This window comes from Eumetopias jubatus, unplaced genomic scaffold (genome assembly GCF_037043125.1).
Source record: "Eumetopias jubatus isolate StellerSeaLion01/CBP00866 unplaced genomic scaffold, mEumJub1_p1.0 scaffold_14, whole genome shotgun sequence".
Classification (NCBI taxonomy): Eukaryota; Metazoa; Chordata; class Mammalia; order Carnivora; family Otariidae; genus Eumetopias; species Eumetopias jubatus.
In genome coordinates, this window is record NW_028274820.1 from 54,979,885 (window position 1) to 55,000,705 (window position 20,821).

At 37.6% G+C, this 20,821-nt stretch overlaps 1 long non-coding RNA gene and 1 pseudogene across 1 annotated transcript in view; one reads left to right on the forward strand and one right to left on the reverse strand.

The window, feature by feature from the left end:
- Positions 1-20,821, reverse strand: part of LOC114221206 (uncharacterized) — a 49,528-nt gene that overhangs the window by 7,460 nt on the left and 21,247 nt on the right. The window lies entirely within an intron of this gene.
- LOC114221205 (5'-AMP-activated protein kinase subunit gamma-1 pseudogene) lies at positions 1,014-2,002 on the forward strand (annotated as a pseudogene).

Consider the following 20,821-nt stretch of genomic DNA (forward strand, 5'->3'; position numbering starts at 1 on the left):
ATCAAACTCCAAATGGTGGTTCAGATGGAGCCTCACCTGAAGGTCAAAACCAAACATCTACAGGGGATCCTTGATCAGGATGAGAGGAACCCTGACTGCCACCCCATCCAATGCCCCTGACCAGCAGGAAGTAGCTACGATGGGTCGTCGCCTTTCTTCCCTAACAGCAGTTAGGGTTACCTCTTCACAGGGGGGAATGATGAAGGGTAGTTGGAAGGAAGGCAGGCAGGGACAAGGGGCCCCCCCACCCTAAGAGGAAACCACCCTTAAAAGGATCTTCCACCACCCTGGAAGGGGTCCTCCATCCTTTCACAGGTGATAGGTAGGTGACAAAAATCTGATTGGATGATAGGCACAGGGAGGGTTCATCAGATTAAAACAGCCCCCGCTAACAAGCCCATAAAAACCCCTAGACTTAGAAACTCCTGGGACAACTACTTCAGGTTCCCTCCCTCCTTGGGAGCTTTATACTATCATTTTGCTATTGCTCAAGTTTTGCTGCCAAAAAAAAAAAGAAAAAAAAAAAAGGCTCCATGGATGAAATACCATGTGAGTCAAATCTTTAAAAATATTTTTAAATTAAAAATACGTTTTTAGAGAAATTTCCTGTAATACCGAGAAACACACCAGAAAGAAAACAACACCTCCATTACCTCTTTGTAATTTCATTTTTTTTTCACATGGGAAAATAAGAAAAGCCTTTCCCTTCTTACCTTTAGGATTGGCAAACGTCTGTAGAAGGCACAATAGTAAATATTTTAGGCTTTGTGGTCCCGACAGCCCCTGTCATAGCCACTCAACAGTGCCACTGTAGCACAAAACAGCCACAGATGATCCACAGACGAATGAGCGTGGCTGTGGCCCAATAAAGTTTTATTTACAAAAATAGGCAACCAACTGGATTCAGTCCTAGTTCATCAACTTTTGCCTTACCCCAAACCTCAGAGATCTGTAATAAAAAGTGTGGTGCGAGAGCTTCCTGAAGCGAGCCAACCCAGTCAGCAACTCTTAAAATGGAGACAGTCACTTCTTCAGACAGGTCCCCAGCTCTGGAAAATGAGCATCCTCAAGAAACCCCAAAATCCAACAAAAGTGTGTATACTTCCTTCATGAAGTCTCACCGCTGCGATGACCTGATTCCCATGAGCTCCAAATTGGTTGTATTTGATTCTTCCCTGCAGGTGAAGAAAGCTGTCTTTGCTTTGGTGACTAATGGTGTATGAGCTGCCCCTTTGTGGGATAGTAAGAAGCGAAGTTTTGTAGGCATGCTGGCCATTACCAGTTTCATCCATATCCTGCATCACTACTATAAATCAGCCTCAGAACAGATCTATGAGCTGGAAGAACACAAGATAGAAACTTGGAGAGAGGTGTACCAACAGGACTCCTTCAAACCGCTCACCTGCATTTCTCCTAATGCCAGCTTGTGTGATGTTGTCTCCTCATTACCTTGAAACAAGATGCACAGGCTGCCAGTTATTGACCCGGAGTCAGGCAACACCTTGTACATCTTCACTGACAAGCACATCCTCAGGTTCTTCCAATGGTTTATCACTGAGTTTCTCAAGCCAGAGTTCATGTCTAAGTCTCTGGAGGACCTGCAGATTGGTACCTCTGCCAACATTGTTATGGTCTGCACCACCACCACTGTCTACGTGGCTCTGGGCATCTTTGTACAACACCGAGTCTCAGCACTGCCAGTGGTAGGTGAGAAAAGGTGTGTGGCGGACATCTACTCCAAGTTTGATGTTATCAATCTGGCAGCAGCAAAGACCTACAACAACCTAGAAGTGTCTGGGACCAAAGCCCTGCAACATCGATCCCATTATTTTGAGAGTGTCCTCAAGTGCCACCTGCATGAGACTCTGGAGACCAGCAGCAAGGGCTGGTGGAAGCAGAACTTCACTGGCTTGTTGTGGTAGGTGAGAATGATGTGGTCAGGGCGGTTGTGTCCCTGCCTGACATCCTGCAGGCCTCGGTGCTCACAGGAGACAAGCCCTGAGCTGGGGAAGGGGGGTCAGGCAGCACCAGGGGATATGCCCCACTCACTGCCTGCCCAGGGTTTCTAGGAACCACAGATGAAACCTTGTGAGAAGTATGACTTTGTTCCCTGCTCGGGAGCTGGGGAAGGTGTGGGGGGAGGAAGGAGAATGGATTTTTAGCGGTCCTTATCCTCACACGTACCACCTAGCCCAGCCTAGCCCCAGCCCTCTTAGAGGTAGCCGCCTTTCTGGGTGAGGGATGGGCTTTTGCCCCTCAGGCCAGTTCAGATCTCTGAGAGATCCACAGACCTCACCCAGCCTTTGGCCTCTATCTCTGCCCTTGACTCCATCCTAAGATAATAGCACAAAAAAACTCTTCCTAATGGTATTTTCATTCATCCTGTTCCATGCTGTAAGGAGGAGGCTGAGGCCATTTAGTGACATTTCTTCCCATAATGGGAGCGGGGAGGATCGTGGGGAGGAGGGCCTTTGGGTTCCTGTGCTACGTGCATATGAAGGGAGATGGGGGTTAGGTGGAGGAGGAATGCAGAGTGATTAGCTGAGGTTATTGCTTTTCCTGTCAAACCTGATTAAAATGACAGGAACCTCTTCATGATAAAATAAATAAATAAAGATAAAAAGTGTGGTGCATGTCCAATTTCCTGTTTTCGCTAAGAGTTAAAAGATGCATAAGAATTTTTCAGGATAGTGGGTCAAGGGAGGAGCAATATAACCAAAACAGATTGAAAATTACAGCTATGAAAAAAACAAAAACAATCAATTCAGGGACTATTCAGAGAACTGAACTAACCATAGTTAATATGCTTAGACCTGGTGTTTCACAGGCTAAATCAAACGGCTCCTGTGTAATAATAAATTAATGACAATTTTCTATCTTACTGAGGGGGGAGGAGCGTCTTGAGAAGGAATGACTAGAGATATCTATTTTAATAGATAAAATTTTAATTTTTCCTCCATTGTGCTTTTGGAGTCTAAGTTACCTATGGGGGGAAGAAATGTTCTTAACTTCCATTTACAGTCATTCCCTAGTGTTCAGATGTGAATAAAATGAACATAATGACTTTAACATCTTCATTTCCCCCTTGACTCCAAGTACATTTCTAAAGATCTTCTCTGATCCGCCATAGGCTTTAAGTCCACCATATTTACTCCTGAAACTTCACATCTGTTAGCCTCTGTGACACCTGTTTGTTAGGGTTTTTTGTTTGTTTGTTTGTTTTGTTTTGTTTTTGTTTTTGTTTCACACACAAGTGAGATGATCTGGAACTTCTGAGTGATTCCTCTAGCCCTGCGTATCTTGGCTAAGACTTTTTTTCCCAACCCCTCCTAAATTTTTCTTCTTCTACCAGTATCCAGTTATATAAACAAAGCCAAGTAATGATATATACCACTTACCAAGAAAATCTCTCAATGGGAAAATGATGTAGGGTTGAGTTACATACTTATAACTATGGTAAGTTGAGCAAATCACTTGTGTCTGATCTATAAAATGGATATTGAATTATTTCCTAGGGTTGTGGTATCAAAAAACCACTTGGGTGAAAGCTTGAACCGGTATTCAGCAGGTCATAGGTGCTTAATTAATATTAAGCCCCTTCATTCCCATTAATTAATACATATGCCTATTTATAAGTTTAAATACACCTTCATGTATTTAAATACACCTTCATGAACTGAAATACAGAACATCAGTCTTCATAACTATAGACTTATTTGATGCTGAAAGTAACTGAAATAGTTTGGGTTTTTAAAAATTAAAGTAGCATTTAAATCATCTTGAAGAAAAGGGGAGGAGGGAATGAAGGAGAAATTAAAATAACATTCCTACCCTCGCTTCTCTTGATTTAGTGCTTCATCTTAAGCTTTAACATGCTCATAATTTCTAGTAATATATTATATATTCTGAGCCCAACTTTGTTCTCACTCGTGTTTTTCTCTCTTCTTTCACTCTGCCTTTAACTCATGTTACTTGTTGTATTTTATGTTCATCTGTAAGCTTCCTGAAATCCTTTTTGGAACACAGTGGGGTATAAATAAAATAAAATACTCTGTGTTGGACATGGCAACTTCAGAAAGAGAGCCCACGGAAATCAATAATTCTTACCACTGCCTACAATAGTACAACCCCAGCCCTTCATCTGGGGCTTGTTGGGCAACAAAATGCAGTTTGCCTTTTCCTGAACCTGGTTTACTAATTTAAAAAATTAAAATTGCTAACATTTGTCACATCCTTAGTAAGTGCTCAATATTAGTCTGAGAACTTTTACCTGTGTTGTTTTCACATAATTCCCCCAACAATTCTAAGAGGCAGGTACTATTTATTATCCCCATAGTACAGCTGAGGAAATGGGTGACAAAGAAATTAAATAAAAGCTTCTTCAGGTCACACACGTGGTAAATGGCAAGCTGGGATCCCACTGGAGGCAGCCTGACTTCAAAGCCCTTAGCCTTAGCCACTGTGTAATATGACACTCAGAGGATTTATAAAATACTTGGGAAAGACTTTTACAATGTCTTTCTTTATTTGGTTTTAGTCTCATGGATATTTATAAATCATAGGAAAGACCTTTTTTTTTTTTTTTTTTAAACAAATCAGTTTACTGCCCTGGAGTGTTATTTCTTGGTCTTTTCTTCAATGTATTTTTCAAAAATTTCAATTCAGACTTTTCATGACTAGGAAAGAGAGAGAATGAGTGAAAATACCCTGCCCTTTCAAACAGTCAAATCAATTCAACAAAATATTCATAGAGACATCACTATATCAGACCCAGTGTGAGATCCTCAGGCTACAAGATTCTTTGGCTTTGTGGTATCGAGTCCATATTTCATCCAAATATGAAACATGGAGTGATAATACTGTGATGTGAGATAGGGCGGTAGTAATACCTGATGCTCTGAGAGCATGAAGGGTAGGTACCACACCCAAATGGATCATTTACGGAAGGCTCCCCCCAGAAAAATTGCCTCAGTTGAGGTCTTTTGGAAGATGAGATGAGAGAAGAAGTGGCAGTGTTCAGGGTATGGTGTATCAAGCTGTTTGGGACGACATGACAAAAATACCACAGTGTGAGTGGTTTAAGCAACAGACATTTATTTCTCAATATTCTGGAGGCTGGGAAGTCCAAGATCAAGGTGCCGGACAATGTGGTTTCAACTGAGACCTCTCTTCCTGGCTTGTAGACAGCTGACTCCTTGTGTGTCTTCACATGGTGGGTTGGGGAGTGGAAAGTAAGAGAGAGTACCCTCTGGTATCTCTTCTTATAGACACTAATCCTGTCAAATAAGAGTCCCCCTCTTATGACCTCAGTTAATCTTAAGTACCTTCTATAAAGCCCTTTCTCCAAATACAGTCCCCTTGGGGGTTGAAGCTTCAACATATCAATTTGGAGGGCAAACAAACATTCAGTCCATAACACATAAGTAGGGGGAGGGAGAATAGGGTTTGAGCACGGAAAATATTTCAGGAAGGCAACATAAAACTGAGAGACTGTCCAAGGATCTGCACATAATTCAATAGGTAAGGTGTTTGGATACTAGAGAGAGGCAAGTTACCAAGGGAAGCTGGAGTTTAGACTTCATCCAAAGAGCAATAGTATTAAGAAACCATTGAAAGACTTTCACCTCAGAAGGGGCATGATGGAGCTAAATTCTTAAAAGGCCCTTGTTGTGGGTGCCTGGGTGGCTCAGTTGGTCAAGCGTCCAACTCTTGACTTTGGATCAGGTCATGGTCTCAGGGCCATGAGATAGAGCCCCACATCGGGCTCCAGGCTCAGCACAAAGTCTGCTTGAAATTGTCTCTCTCCCACCCACCCACCCACCCCTCCCTGCCCTGCTTGCATGCCCTTTCTCTCTCTCTCTCTCTAAGTAAATAAATAAAATCTTAAAAAAAAAAAAAAGGACTTGTAGTAGGGAGAAGAGACTGGAGAGCATCAAGAGAGAAGGCAATCTGTGAAGGAGAAGGAGACGGTAGTTTTAGGGTAGTGACAGGACAGAAGTGGACAGTTAGAGACATTTAGGGAGTCAAAACAGCATGACTTGGTGAGAAATTGAACACTGGAAGAGGGAGAGAGAGGTGTCAAAGATGGCACCCAAGTGACTGGCTTGGGCTTCCGCAGCACTTGGCACTGGAGGAAACAGGAGCTTCCATATAGAACACAAAGACAGAATTGTCACTGCGTCCCAGGCAAGGCAGTGCGAAAACTCTCTCTTAGTTGCTAACCACCCCAAACGTGGCTGGAGTCTATGACACCCACAGCTTTCTGTCACTGAGCCTACCTTTGATAGCCACCTTTAAGCCTAAGAGTTTGAAGGCTAGTAACACCTCATTAGTGTTTATCAGCTTTTACCAATTTCCACATAGGCTTGTGGAATATCCCTTTTGTCTTTGATTTATTTTCTCAAAGTATGTGGGGAATCTAGAGTTAAAAGAAATAGAACTCTGTGACCTTGTCAGTATATATCTAAACAAAGATGTAGTTAAATATTGTAGTAACAATAATAGCGATTGATGTTATGGAGTGTTACCGGGTACCAAGTGCTGGGTTAAGACGTATAAATATATGTTAAATTTAATCCTGACAACCACTCTCTGAGGTAGGTACTGTTATTATCTTATAGGTAAAGACACTGAAATTTTGGATTTAAGTGACTTGCTGGTAAATCACCCAGCTCAGAAGTCAGTCTCAGACAGATTGGCTTTTGATGTTCTAATCCTGATTTTAATATCATTTTGTCTTTCCAATTTTATCTCTAGGATGGTTTAACAATTGAGATATAATTTTAAACATTTTATGTATCAAATTGTTAGCATTTGTACTGTGATTTAAAATAACTTTCTAGTTATTATAATAATGGAGTCTTACTGTGAGAAAGTTGAAAAAGAAGAAAGAAAATAAAAATAATCCATAATCCTACCACCTGGAGATAACTATTATTATAATTTTGATAAATTTCATGCTACGATTTTTCAGTACATATTTTTTTAGTTCAGATCAGTATTTATACATCTTCACCATGCTTTTTTTCATTTAAATTATAAATATAACCCTGTCTCCACGCTATTAAACATGATTTACAAATGTTATTTTCAATGGCTAAAAAATATTTCATTGTAAGGATATATTATAATTGATGTAACCATTCACACATTTTGAACATTTAGTTTTTTTCTCATTTTCCTACTGCTATAAATAACATATGTGGTATTTCAAGTTATTTCTTTTAAATGTATTACCAGAAGTGTAATTATTGCTTCAAAAGGGTAGTCACATTTTTATGGCTCTTACTATTTTTGAAAAACAGTGAAACAATAGACACTCTCATCAACAGGAAATAAGAATTCCTGCTTCCTCATACCTTCACCAGTACTGTGTATTATCACTTTTAAAGCTCTATTAATAATTTTAATCCTTTTAATAATTTTTATTTTTATTTTTTGGCTACAAACAACATTTAACATTGTTATATACCTTTGAGGTTGTTTTTATCTTTAAAAAATTTTTCGTTTTCTGTCCCTCATCCATTCACCTATTTATTCATTTTACAAATATTTATTGAGCAACTATTACACACCAGTTTCTATTTGAAACTTTAGAATAATGGCAGTAAACCAGAAAGGCAAGGTCTCTGATCTCATGGTGCTATCAGACTAGGGAAAGTCATATAGTAAATGGATTAAAAAAAATTTTTTTTTAAATCCGATCAGAAAGGGCTATGCAAAGCATTTATTTAAAAGGGATAATGTAGGGGCACCCGTGGCTCAGTCGTTACGCGTCTGCCTTCGGCTCAGGTCATGATCCCGGGGTCCTGGGATGGAGCCCCGCATCGGGCTCCTTGCTCAGCGGGAGGCCTGTTTCTCCCTCTCCCACTCCCCCTGCTTGTGTTCCTGCTGTTGCCATCTCTCTCTCTGCCAAATAAATAAACAAAATCCTTAAAAATGATTAATTAATTAAAGTGGTAATGTAAAACAATAGAGCATAGTTCTTAAAAGTTTTGGTCTCGGGAACCCTTTACAATTTTTTAAATTACTGAGGGCGCCAATGTGGGCTGTATCTGTCAACATTTAGTGTATTCAAAATAAAAACCAAAAAATTCTTAATACACAGGAACACTCGAGCACCCATTCCATTAATAGCCATCAGAGAGATGTGGTCACCTACCAAGTAGCCTCTGGAAAACCCCACCATGCACTCATAAGGAAATGAGGATAAAAAGACAAAGAATGACAGTGCGATTATGAAAACAGCCTGACCTCATAGATCCCTTGCAAAGATCTCAAGGACTCTTGGAATCCCCAGACCATATTTCAAGAATCACTCTGATGGAAAATGACTTGATACTCTGCATTGGGAGGTTAGAGAAGGTCTCTCTGAAGCTACGACATTTAGCTCAGGAAGCAAGTGATGAGAAAGAACAGTAGTGAGAATGTCAAAGGGAAGAGCATTCAGTTTGTGAGAATTCGTCCAGTCATATATGTGCACACACATACATATATATGACTTGATGAAGCCTAGCATATATATACACACATGTCTATAGATACAGACACACACCTTTATAAATATACTATGCTTCAATGAAAATGTTTTTCAGCAAGATTTAAAAGGATAGATACTATAAAGGCTAATTGAAAAGTAAGGAAAACCATACATGCTAAGAGTGGCTTTACTAGACTCGCATTTTTATTAATATTAAAGACATTCAAGCCAAATATATGAAGATTTCAGATCAGGTGCCTTGCCCCTGGAAAAATAAAAATAGACTTGCTCTAAACCCTGAGGGTCACTATCTCTGGAGGATAAGGTCTTCCTGAGAGTAGAGTTCTATATTGACTCTTGCATTGTTTTGAGTAGGGGAAAAAATAAATATTCACAAATTTGGGTCCAGAAACATAATTTCTACCCCTGAATTTAGGGCACCGGATGGTCAAACAACAGCTTCTTATTTATTTGCAGTCTCTCATCAAAAAATTGGTGCCCAACAATTGAATGAACTACTTTTCTTTATTCTTTTCCAAAAATCTATATTTATTTTTACATTACCAAGTGAAAATAGTGTCACTGTAATTTTGTAATACATTAAAAAATATAAAATCTTAAACCCTAATAAATTATTAACTTTTTTCTTTTTTCCTTTTTTTTTAAATCAGCCTGATTTTTACCTGATACAATTAAATCTCACAATATTGTATACTGCTTTTTCTTTAATTATAATTTACTTATTCACTTATTTAATTATACTTATGATTTATGTTCTGCCCTTCTATTAGAATATAAATGTTACAAGAACAGGACAAGGGAGTGATGCTTATTTTGTTCATTGGTATTTTTCAAGTGCTTGAAACAATACTTGATACATTATAGGTGCTCAATAAGTCCTTTTGTTGATTTAACATTGAATATAGCATATGTATCTTTTCATATTGCTATAGTCTCCTAACTATTCCTTTGGGTAAACTCTATTCTTCACTCTTGAGGAGCATAATCCAGAATAAAAGCTTCCTACTCAATGTTTTATATTTCACATTCCAAGACACTCCCTTCAGGTCATAATTCAAACTCGAACGCTTATGTAAATTTAGGCAGTTAAATAAATTAGCATGCGGGATCTAAAGGAAGTTTGCAATAAGGAATGGTGTGGTCTGTGGAAAATTTGAGAGCGCATCTCCTACCATATCCAGAGGGGACCCCAGCCATTCAACTCTAGCCAATGATAGGCATGCAAGAATTAGAACCCAGTGAGTGCTACCAGGTCATCTGATTTTTTATGAAAAGGCAGAAATTGGAAATTCCATCTCTATGCTGCTGATTTTCAATGTTGCCAACTAAATCAAATTTTTATAAAGCACTGTGAAGGCCTACCCACATGGCCAAACAAAATGAATCCAAGGACACAAGAATATGCCACTTCACACACAGTAGAAAAGCTCTTATTAAAAGACAAACAAAGACAGAAAATAAACAAGTATTGGCAAGAATGTGGAGAATTGGAACGCTTGTGCATTGCTGGTGGGAATGTAAAATGGCACAGTCGCTCCGGAAAATGGTGTGGATGGAGATGGCCGTTGGCTATGCCTGCATAACAATGTGCATGTAATGAATACCACCGAACTGAACACTTACCAATGGCTACAGTGGTAAATTTTAGGGTGTGTACATTTTGCCAGGTTTTATTTATTTTAATGAATCCATGGGAATCCATCTCCAGTTTGAGACCCCGAGTCCAGCTCTCTCTGTAGATGTGTGCAAGCGCTCGTGCATATGTGACTGGAACGCTTTGATCTTCTGTGTGGTGAGTCACTGTATAGAATGGACTGCTCCAAAGGAGTAGGTTATCAGTAGAGATAAAACAAACACTAGACCAGGATGTTACAGAAAAGAGTAAGTGCTGACTCAGTCTGGGCTTTTAACCATCCAACATTTAAGTGCCTTTAAATCCTACTATTCTATGAGCGTCCTTGATCGTATACAGTCTTTTAGAATAATTTGCCTTCCAAATTCCATTTCTGTGACTATCCATGTTTCTATCTGAAGCCCTAGGAAAGATGCCTAACTTCGCTGTGATTTTCTAGCATCATCAAAATAAAGACAACAGTACTTGCAAACAAAAATAGCTAGAATGTGCTTTAAGATCCTTCAGCTGATATTGTATAAGTAGAAAAAAATTATTACTGTGACTAATACCTACTGTCCTTCACATGGCTAAATCATACTTAACACCATCACATGCTATGAAAGCTGGTCAATAGGGTATGGACTGAAAAGAAAAACTCATGAAGCAAGCAATTAAAAAATGAGTAATATTTTTTAATTATGTAGAAGATAAATATATCCAACCCAGTTAAAATTTTGGTTTTGTTTTTTCCACGCTCCATCTGAATATTCCGAAGTTAGTATTCCCATAAACAGGGTCGCCATTTTGCTAAGAAGAGACAAATGGAGATTAGTTTAAAGCAATCATATATAAAAACTGCCAATTCTGAGTCCAGTTGATTTTTTTTTTTTAAAGAAAGAAAAAGTAAAAGAAGAAAATCTAATAGATTACAGCCACTTGGAACAAGTTCCAAAAGGGTATCTGAAATCTTATCTCCTTTTTTCTCTCCTGTTTGCTTTTCCTCACTCTCCTCAGAAAATCCTCGTTTTAGCTGGCAGCAAGAAATGCCACATAGCCTTAGCAAATCAAATATTTTTTTCTTGGAGACAGTCTCTGGGGAAAATGGAGCTACCTGAAAGGCTAGATGGAATTTAATTTTTAATCCAGAAATGTGTCCTTAATAGGAGTCCTTTACATAGCAGATACCATTTTTTATTATTAATGTGAGTGTTACGGGACCGCAAAGCATGTCATCTCCTTGCAGAGCTCCTTTAACGAGGTGGCACTAAGGAAAGTCTGCCTCCTTTTTCACAGCTGGCCCATAGGACATTTGCTGAGTTAAAAGAGATGAGAAAGATAAAACTTTCTATATTCTGTCTTGGCAGAGGTACTACAGAAAAGCACAAATTATCTGGGGTTTTTTCTTTTTAATCTGTGACTGGTTTAAATAGTTTAATATGTAGCTGGAAGTGGAGCATTTGTTCTCAGACATATTGGTATTCCTTTGTTTAGTGGATTTGGAGTCTTCTAAAATAAGGAAAGATGACCAATTCTAAGACTGAAAACACAAATATTATAAATCAGGTTTATGGTTTGTTTAGGTAGAAATTAGAAAAGCACCCAAAACAGAATAAAGTTTGTAAAAAAAAAAAAAAAGTGTTTTTTTTTTTTATTTCTTTCAAGTAATCTCTACACCCAACGTGGGGTTCAAACTCACAACCCCAAGATCAGGAGTCTCATGCTCCACAGCCTGAGCCAGCCAGGTGCCCCCATTTGTTAAATTTTTTAATTGAGGTAGGCAGAGTAAATATCTTCATGTGTAGAATTAGTAATGTGATTCTGAACCAAACTGAATATTTCATTCAATTTGTTAACGTGTTCTCAATGAGAAAAAAAATGGCAGAGGGGGTGGCGCCTGGGTGGCTCAGTTGGTTAAGCATCGGCCTTCAACTCAGGTCATGATCCCAGGGTCCTGGGATCAAGCCCACGTCAGGCTCCCTGCTCGGGGGGGGGAGGGAGGGCGGTCTGCTTCTCCCTCTGCCGTTCCCCCTGCTTGTGTTCTCTCTCTCTCTCTCAAATGGTTAAATAAAATCTTGAAAAAGAATAAAAAGCATCAGCAAATGAACTGCCCTCTCTCCCTTGCTTCTCCCAAACTTTGAACAGTATTAGGTTGAATCTTACATGTGACTGTTTTTTAAGTCAGACAAACTTGAAACTAGCAATTTCATATGGTTCAAACTTTACAGTGGTTTCTTTCAAATCATGAAATTTTAGAATATCTGAGCTAAGATACTGCCCACGTTGTATACAGATGACCAGGTGTCCCCTTTGTGTAAAGACCATGTCAACTAGAACATTTTAGGCTCTGGGCTTTGTGAAGAGCCACCTGTGCTCTTGGAACTATCCATGTGGAGATGTATTTCCTGTTAAAAGAATGTACCATTGTCTTGCTCTCATGCAATGACAATTGCAGTAATGCAGGGATAAGTGAAAAGCCAAGCGGAGTATCAAGACACAAAATAATCCTCCACGTTTGTTTTCAAAATATTCTGACGTGTTGTGTGGCAGGCTAGAAGCAACAGACCCACCAGGGCTCAGCCTTGCCCTGTCTCATTTATGTCCCAGTGAATCTTGGAGAATGTCCTTTTGCTCATAGCATATCAAAGGGAAGGATCAAGTACTTGGTATTACTGTGAAATGTAATTTGCACACCACTTTATATGTTAGTAGAAGGCAACAGTGTGAAGTTCAACAAACTGAGCCTTCTCTGAGGAACATTATCAATGAGATTCCAGGCCCTCACACACGGTTGTTTTCAGTCGTTGGTGGTTTATTTTACCTATCCTTTCAACTTATCAACCATTTGAGAACAGACTCTCGGTCTTCAGGATTCTAATACCAGTCACACGGCTAAAATTAGAACTCCAAAATATTTGTCGAGTGCCTTTAGTCTCTATGACTCTAGAAAATAAAAAGAATCCAAGAGCGTTGGGAGGGAGAATAGAGACCTCTTCACTGTTTAGATAGTCTCCCTCTAATCATTTATGGTTCCTGCTCCAACAAACTAGAATAGCCCTAGTCACTTATTTATTCCTCCTCTAATTCTGCCACTTGAGTGAAAATCCAAGTCACTCTTAATTTGTCTTATTTTAGTAACGTATAATCTGGCTAATTTGCTCCTTGAAAATTAAGTTCCAAATCAAACATCTCCTTTTAAGCCCGGGTCCATGTTATGTCCAAATATCCAGACAAGTTGGGGGAGGGGAAGGAAATCTACCAAATATCTGGATGATTCGTGTCAGAGAGCACAATATCTAAGCAGGTGGAAATGCTGCATGAATCAGAAACACTCATCTGCGTGCTAATGGACCATTTATTTGCAATTCATTTTCCTTGGGAAAAAAAAGTCCTATGTCAGTCTTTCTAATTTTGAGTGCAATATGCATATCTGTTGATATTTAAAGAAAAGAGCTGCACACATACAGGTATTCACATCCCTGAGTTGCGTAATTGGTTTCCATTTCAAAATAGAAAGACACCAGCTAAATGATTCACATGAGGTATTTCCAAACACTCACTTGATAAAGTGATTAATACTGTAAATACCGATTCAAGGCTTTTCATAAACTGATGAATTTTGCTAAACATTAAATGATGGGAAGAATCCAAAAGCTCAAATTGCAGAAAATTCAGAGTTGCGTTATTTCAAGGGCAAACATACCCACATAGTCAGCCCAGTTGTAGGGGTTCGGCTACCTGAATCAACAATGTTCTGGTTCCAGCTAAAATTTTGTGCCATTTCCAGCTTAAATATCAACAGAACAATCAGGCTCCTGTGTCTGCCTGGGACTTCCAGGACTCAAGCCTCATTCCAAGAATCTCCCCATTGGCTGGTGCCCAATTCATTTGTATGATTGCGGAGACTGCACAAGAAAAATACTGGAGTTTTACAAGGCTCTTCTTTTTTCTGTCATTTACCAAGATTGAGTTGCCTGCTTTATCTATCCCAATTTGAGAATGGAACCTGGGCAGAGAATGAAAGCCAATCAGCAATTGCATAATATCCTAATTCACATGATCATGGTATTTTTACTCTATTATTATTCTCAGTATTGTTTGACAGCTTCTAAGGCCTTTGGGCATCCAACTTGTGCTCAGAAGTATATTCGGACCTTCATGTCAGTTTTTGTAGGCCAACAACCATTAAACACCCAGGATTAGAAAAAGAGCTAACATATTTGATTGCTTGTATGGGTTATTTCAATCCTAAAAGGTGGGTAAATTTGTTATTCCTATTTTAAAAATGAGAAAACTAAACTGATCAAGGTCACTGTGTCAGTTTCCTAGGACTGTTGTACCAAAGTCCCACACATGTGCTGGCTTAAAACAGCAATTTATTGTCTCCCATTTCCAGGGGCTGGAAGTCTGTCAGCAAGGCCGTGCTTGTTATGAAACCTGTAGGACAATGCTTCCTCGTCTCTCCGTAGCTCTGGGCAACCCTGGCTTAAGGATACATCACTCCAATCCTTCACCTTTCCATCCAACATTTTCACATAACATTCTCCCTGTATGTCTCTGTGTTTTCACGTGGCTGTCTTTTTTTTTTTTCTTTTAATTGAGGTATACGTGACACATAACATTATATTAGTTGCAGGTACAGAACATAATGATTTGATATTTGTATATATTGCAAAATGATCACAAGTCTAGTTACCATGTGTCACCATACATTTACAGTGATGAGTGACTTTAAGGTTTATAGTCTTAGCAATTTTCAAATAGGCAATACAGGATTATTAATTCTGATCAGTATGTTCTATGTCACATCCCCATGACTTATTTATTTTTTAACTGAAAGTGCATGCCTTTGACCCCCTTCACCCATTTCACCCATACTCCACCCCCTGCCTCTGGCAACCACCAATCTGTTCTCTGTATCCTTGAGCTTGCGATTTGTTTGTTTAATTCCATGTACAAGTAAGATCATTCAGCCTTTGTCTTTCTCTGTCTGATCAATTTCACTTAGGATAATGCCCTCATGGTCCAACCATGTTATCAAAATGGTATGATCTCCATTTTTAGGGCTGAATAGATTCCATTGTGTAGATACATCTTTTTTTGTCCATTCATCCATCGACGGACACCTAGGTGGTTTCCAAATCTTGGCTATTGTAAAATAATGCTATAATTAACATAAGCGTGCATCTATCTTTTCAAATTAATATTTTCATTTCTTTAGATAAATACCCAGAAATGGAATTGCTGGGTCATATGGCAGTTCTACTTTAATTTTTGTTTTCCATAGACGCTGCACCAGTTTATAGTCTCACCAACAGTGCACAAGGTTCCTTTCCCTTCTCTCCACATCCTAGTCAACACTTGTTATTTCTTTTTGATTATAGCCATTCTATAACAGGTGTGAGGTGATACCTCATTATGGTTTTGATTTGCATTTCCCTGATAATTAAGGATGTTGAGCCTATTTTCATGTACTTGTAAGCCATTCATATGTCTTTTTTTGGGAAAAATGTGTATTCAGATCATCTGCCCATTTTTAAATTTGATTGTTGTTTTGCTACTGAGTTGTTTGTGAGCTCTTTATATATTTTGGATACTAACTCCTTATTAGATATATGATTTGCAAATATTTTCTCCCATTCAGTAGGTTGTCTTTTCATTTTGTTGATGATTTCTTTTGCTGTGCAGAAGCTTTTTAGTTTAACATAGTCCCACTTGTTTATTTTTGCTTTTGTTGTATTTGCTTTTGGAGTCAGATTTTTAAAAATCGTCACCAAGACCACCATCAAGAAGCTTACCAGTACCCCGAAACTAATAATACACTATATGTTAACTAAATTAAATTTAAATAAAATTGAAAAATTTTTAAAAAGAAGCTCACCACTTATATTTTCTTCTAGGATTTTTATGGTTTCATGTTTTACATTCAAATATTTAGTTCACTTCGAGTTGATTTTTTGTAAGGTAGTAGTCTAGTTTCATTCTTTTGTGTGTGCTGCCCAGTTTTCCCAACACCATTTTTTGAAGAAACTGTCCTTTCCCCATTGTATATTCTTGTCTCCCTGGTCATAAATTAATTGAGGTACTTGATTAATTGAGCATATATATGTGGGTTCATTTCTGGGTTCTTTATTCTGTTTCATTGATCTATGTGTCTGTTTTTATGCCAGTTTTATGCCAGTTTTTATGCCACATTGTTTTGATTACTATAATTTTGTTACGTAGTTTGAAATCAGGGAGTGCCATCGCACTCCAGAATCATTTTTTCTCAACTTTTCTCCTTTTTCCTATTGAGCTGCCTTCCTCTGTACCACAATATAGCCTCCTTCTGATTCTCTAGTTGAGAATTTTCTTTCTTATCGGTACTAAAATACTAACTGTGATTTTCCGCAGCTTCTCAAATTCCACTAATGAAATGTGTGGATTTTCTGCCTTAATTATGAACTCACATACAGCTAGTGATCTTTCTTACCTACTTGTATCATTGCTGCTGTTGTAAATGCATTGATGCTATACATTTTCCTCTTGTCATCTGTGCATTAGAATATGCTCTGAGCATACTCTGTCCTTGTGGTCACTGCCATTGAAGGAAAAAAAAAAAACCCTCTAATTTGGCCACACAACCACCTTAAACAAATTCTACTTCTCTAAATGTCTTAACCTACCAATTGTCATCAATTTAAATATGATAAATATAAAAAATATATAAAAATTTGTGTTAGATTACTTTTGCTGGTTTTTTGATCACTGTTTAATTTAAGTTGAACAAACCAAAATCTCATTATATAATCATTCCCTTTTAGAAACATAATTAATTAGTTAAATATTTTAAACTATACTTAGTTTGAACATTTTCTTTTTAAGTACTGCAAATATCTGACAAGATAAACTTAAAACTTAATGAGCAAAGGGGTGTCTAGCTGGCTCATTGAATATCATTAGATATATGATTTGCAAATATTTTCTAGGCACATACTTGATTCTTGATTCTTGATCTCAGGATTGTAGGCTAGAGCCCCACACTGGGTATAGAGATTACTTAAAAATAAAATCTTGAAAAAAAGAACTTAATGAGCAAATACTTCTCTTTTAAATATAATAAGTTAAAATTACAAATAAAAATTTCAAGTTGTCTCCTTCTGATACTCTTATAGCTTAATAAAATTTTCTCACACCTTTCTGCTTCAAATGGATAAGAATTTTAAAACATCCTAAAATTAGAACCAGATCCTTTTGACTTTATCTTTTTTTAAGATTTTATTTATTAGCTTGAGAGAGACAGCATGAGCAGGGGTGAAGGGCAGAGGGAGAGGGAGAAGCAGACGTCCCACTGAGCAGGGAGCCCAACACAGAAATTGAGCCCAGGAACCCGGGATCATGACCTGAGCCGAAGGCAGTCGCTCAACCAACTGAGCCACCCAGGTGCCACTCTTTTGACTTTAATACAATGGTGTCACACTATATTCCCTCTGTAGTTATTTCTTTATGTTCCCTGTATGAAATGTCATTTAATTAGTGGAACAGATTTGCCATAGAACTTGGAACCTAGGTATGGTTACTCATCAGTGAGACACTCAAGACTGAGACATGGGATCAAGGATTGTGTTAGTCTAGAATGCTTTTATCTGAATGGCAGGCATACAGTGAACTGTTTTGAAAGGCCATTGTGTCAGTAGAAGACTCCAAGTCTGTACCATATAGCTGGAATTTAATTTAATAACCTATACCTCTTGAGTTTTTATACCTTTCATAATTCATTCATAATCTCTTTTAATTTTAGCACCTGACATCTTTTAATAGAATATTATGCTTCCCTTCAGTTTGCAGATTATTTCTTACAGTCTTTATTTGGATTCTGCAAATTTCTTCACTGCCTGATTGAAGTCTATATTCTGATCTTGCTCTTTTTGTCTTATATAGCTCTTGGCCACAACTGCTTATCCTTTTTATTTTTAATATCTTTATTGAGACATAATTTATATGCCATATAATTCACACATCAAAGTGAACAATTCAGTAATTTTTACTATGTTCATAGATATGTGCAGCCAACATCAACACGATTCTAGAATATTTTCATTACCCCAGAAAGAAAACCTGTACCTTTTAGCTATCTCCCCCACCACTCCACATCTCCATACTCCAGTCCCTTCCTAGTCCTAAGCAACTACTAAACTACTTTGTGTCTCTATTGGTTACCCCATTCTCGACTTTCATATGGATGGAATCATATAGTGTGTCATCTTTTGTAATTGGCTTGGTTGACAGGAATGCAACATTACCAACCTGAAGCAGACCATGAAACCCAGGTTTGCTGCCAGAGATATCTAGACTTTATTTAGAGTAGAAAACAAAATGATGGTGGTTTTTCCAGCTAAAGTTGGTGGTGTGGAATGGAAATGGGCAGAGAAAAACCTAATTTCACTGAGCCAAGTTTGCAGCTCTAGCTGGGGTGAGTAGTAAACCAGCCAAAAAACTTAACAGGGAGATCCTAGAAATAAGAGAGAAATAAGTTGTCTGAGTTCAGCTCCTCACACATCCCTGGTTCACTGGGATATAATTCATGCCTAAAGCAACTTGAAAGAGGTTAGCAAAAAGTGTAAGCAAAGGGGGAGCTGAGAACTGGCTGCAAATTTGAAAGTATCCCTCAGTCCACACCAAGATAACTTCAGTACCGAATGGAAACTCTATGTGCTAGAGATACTTGAGAGTAACTCTGCCCAAATTAGTATCTGACCCCTAAATTATGTAGACACAGTGGAGACTTCTAGGATGTTAGGCTAAAAAAAAAATAGAAACACTAAAAACACATAAGCAGATGAACAGTATGGGATACACATATTCTGAAGTTTAACTTCAGGCACATTTACTAAACATAACTAACAACCCCCCAGAAAAAGAAAAAAACTCTAGAGCAGCTACAATATATTATCTAAAAAGTCCACTTTTCAACCAAAAATTGCTAAACATGAAAAAGAAAGATGTAACCTATACACAGGGGATCTGGGGTGGAGAGAAAGGGGGAGTCAATAGAAACTGACCCTGAGTGGGCCCAGATTCTGGAATTATCAGACATATACTATATACTTCAGTGCAGATATTATAAATACATTTAAAGAATTAAAGGAAAATATCATGGCAATAAACCAATGAATGGGGAATCTCAATAAGTAGAAACTAAGAAAAGAACCATATACTCTCTACAACAAGACCGATACTGCAGGACTTGGTAGTGAAGTCACATCCCAGTAAGAAAAAAACAAAACAAAACAACAAAAAAAAAAAACAAAGGAAGAGGAGAAAGTGATGGAATCTGTGAATTAGATCATGTCACTATCGTGCTTAAAGTCCTTCAGCAACTTCTACTTGCCCTTGGACAAAAGGAAAACCCCCCCTAAAAAAAATTAAAAATTAAAAAATTAAAAAGAACCATATAAAAACTCAAGAGCTGAAAAATACAATAACTGAAATTTTAAAATGCACTAGATGAGTTCAAGAGCAGATTTGAGATGGTAAAAGAAAGAATAAGTGACCTTCAAGATAAATCAATAGGAATCATCCAGCCTAAAGAAGTAAGAAAAAATAAACAGAGTCTCAGGGATCTTTGGGACAATATCAAGCATTCCAACATACATATAACAAGAGTGAAGAAAAAGAGGAGATTGAAAAAAAGGGCTGAAAATACATTTGAAGAAATAATGGCTGAGAATTCCCCATTTGGCTGAAACACATTAGCCTAAAGATTCCAGAAGCCAGATGAGTCTCAAAAAGGATAAACACAAGAAACCAAAACACAGAAGTGTCATGTCAAACTGCTGAAAGACAAACTGTTGAAAAAGCAAGGGGAAAATGTTGCACCACATACTGAAAACAGTACAATTAATGGGTGACTTATCAGAAACAATGGAAGTCAGAGGAAAGCTGCATAGCATATTAAAGTGCTGAAAGAAAACCGTGTCAACCAATAATTCTATATCAAGTGAAATTACCTACAGACAAAAATCTAAGAGAATTTATTGACAATTGATGTTTTCTACAAGAAATACTAATGGAAGACCTTCAGGCTGAAGGGAAATGAGAGCAGATGGTAACTCAGGAGAGCATCAGAAATGGTTAATATGGGGATTAATAGATTTTGTTAAGTTTTTCTTTTAATTCCAGTTAACATACAGTGCTATATTAATTTTAAGTGTACAATGTAGTAATTCATGGATCAATATATTTTTTTAAAAGTGTATATGTACATATTCTTATCTTAATATTTTTTAAAACCATAAGACTATATAAAGTAATAACTATGAGACTGTATTGTTCAGCTTATGGCGTGTGCACTTGTAATATATATAACAATAAGAGCACAAAAGTGAGAAAAGTTAATGGAACTATATTGGAATAAATTTACTCTATTTACAGAAAGTAAGTATATTTATTAAGTATATTTATTGGAACAAACCTAAAATAGATTGTGATAAGATAAAAGCACATATGTTAATGCCTAAAATAGCCACACACTACACACACACATACACAGCACAACACAACACAAAAATTATAGCTAAAAAATTCACAAAGGAAGTAAAATGGCCTAATAGAAAATATTTTGTTAATATAAGCAAGGCAGTCAAAAAGGAACAGAGGAACAAAAGGTATGATATTTAGAGAAAACAATAGGAAAATTGCAGGTATAAATTCAGTAATATCAAATAATT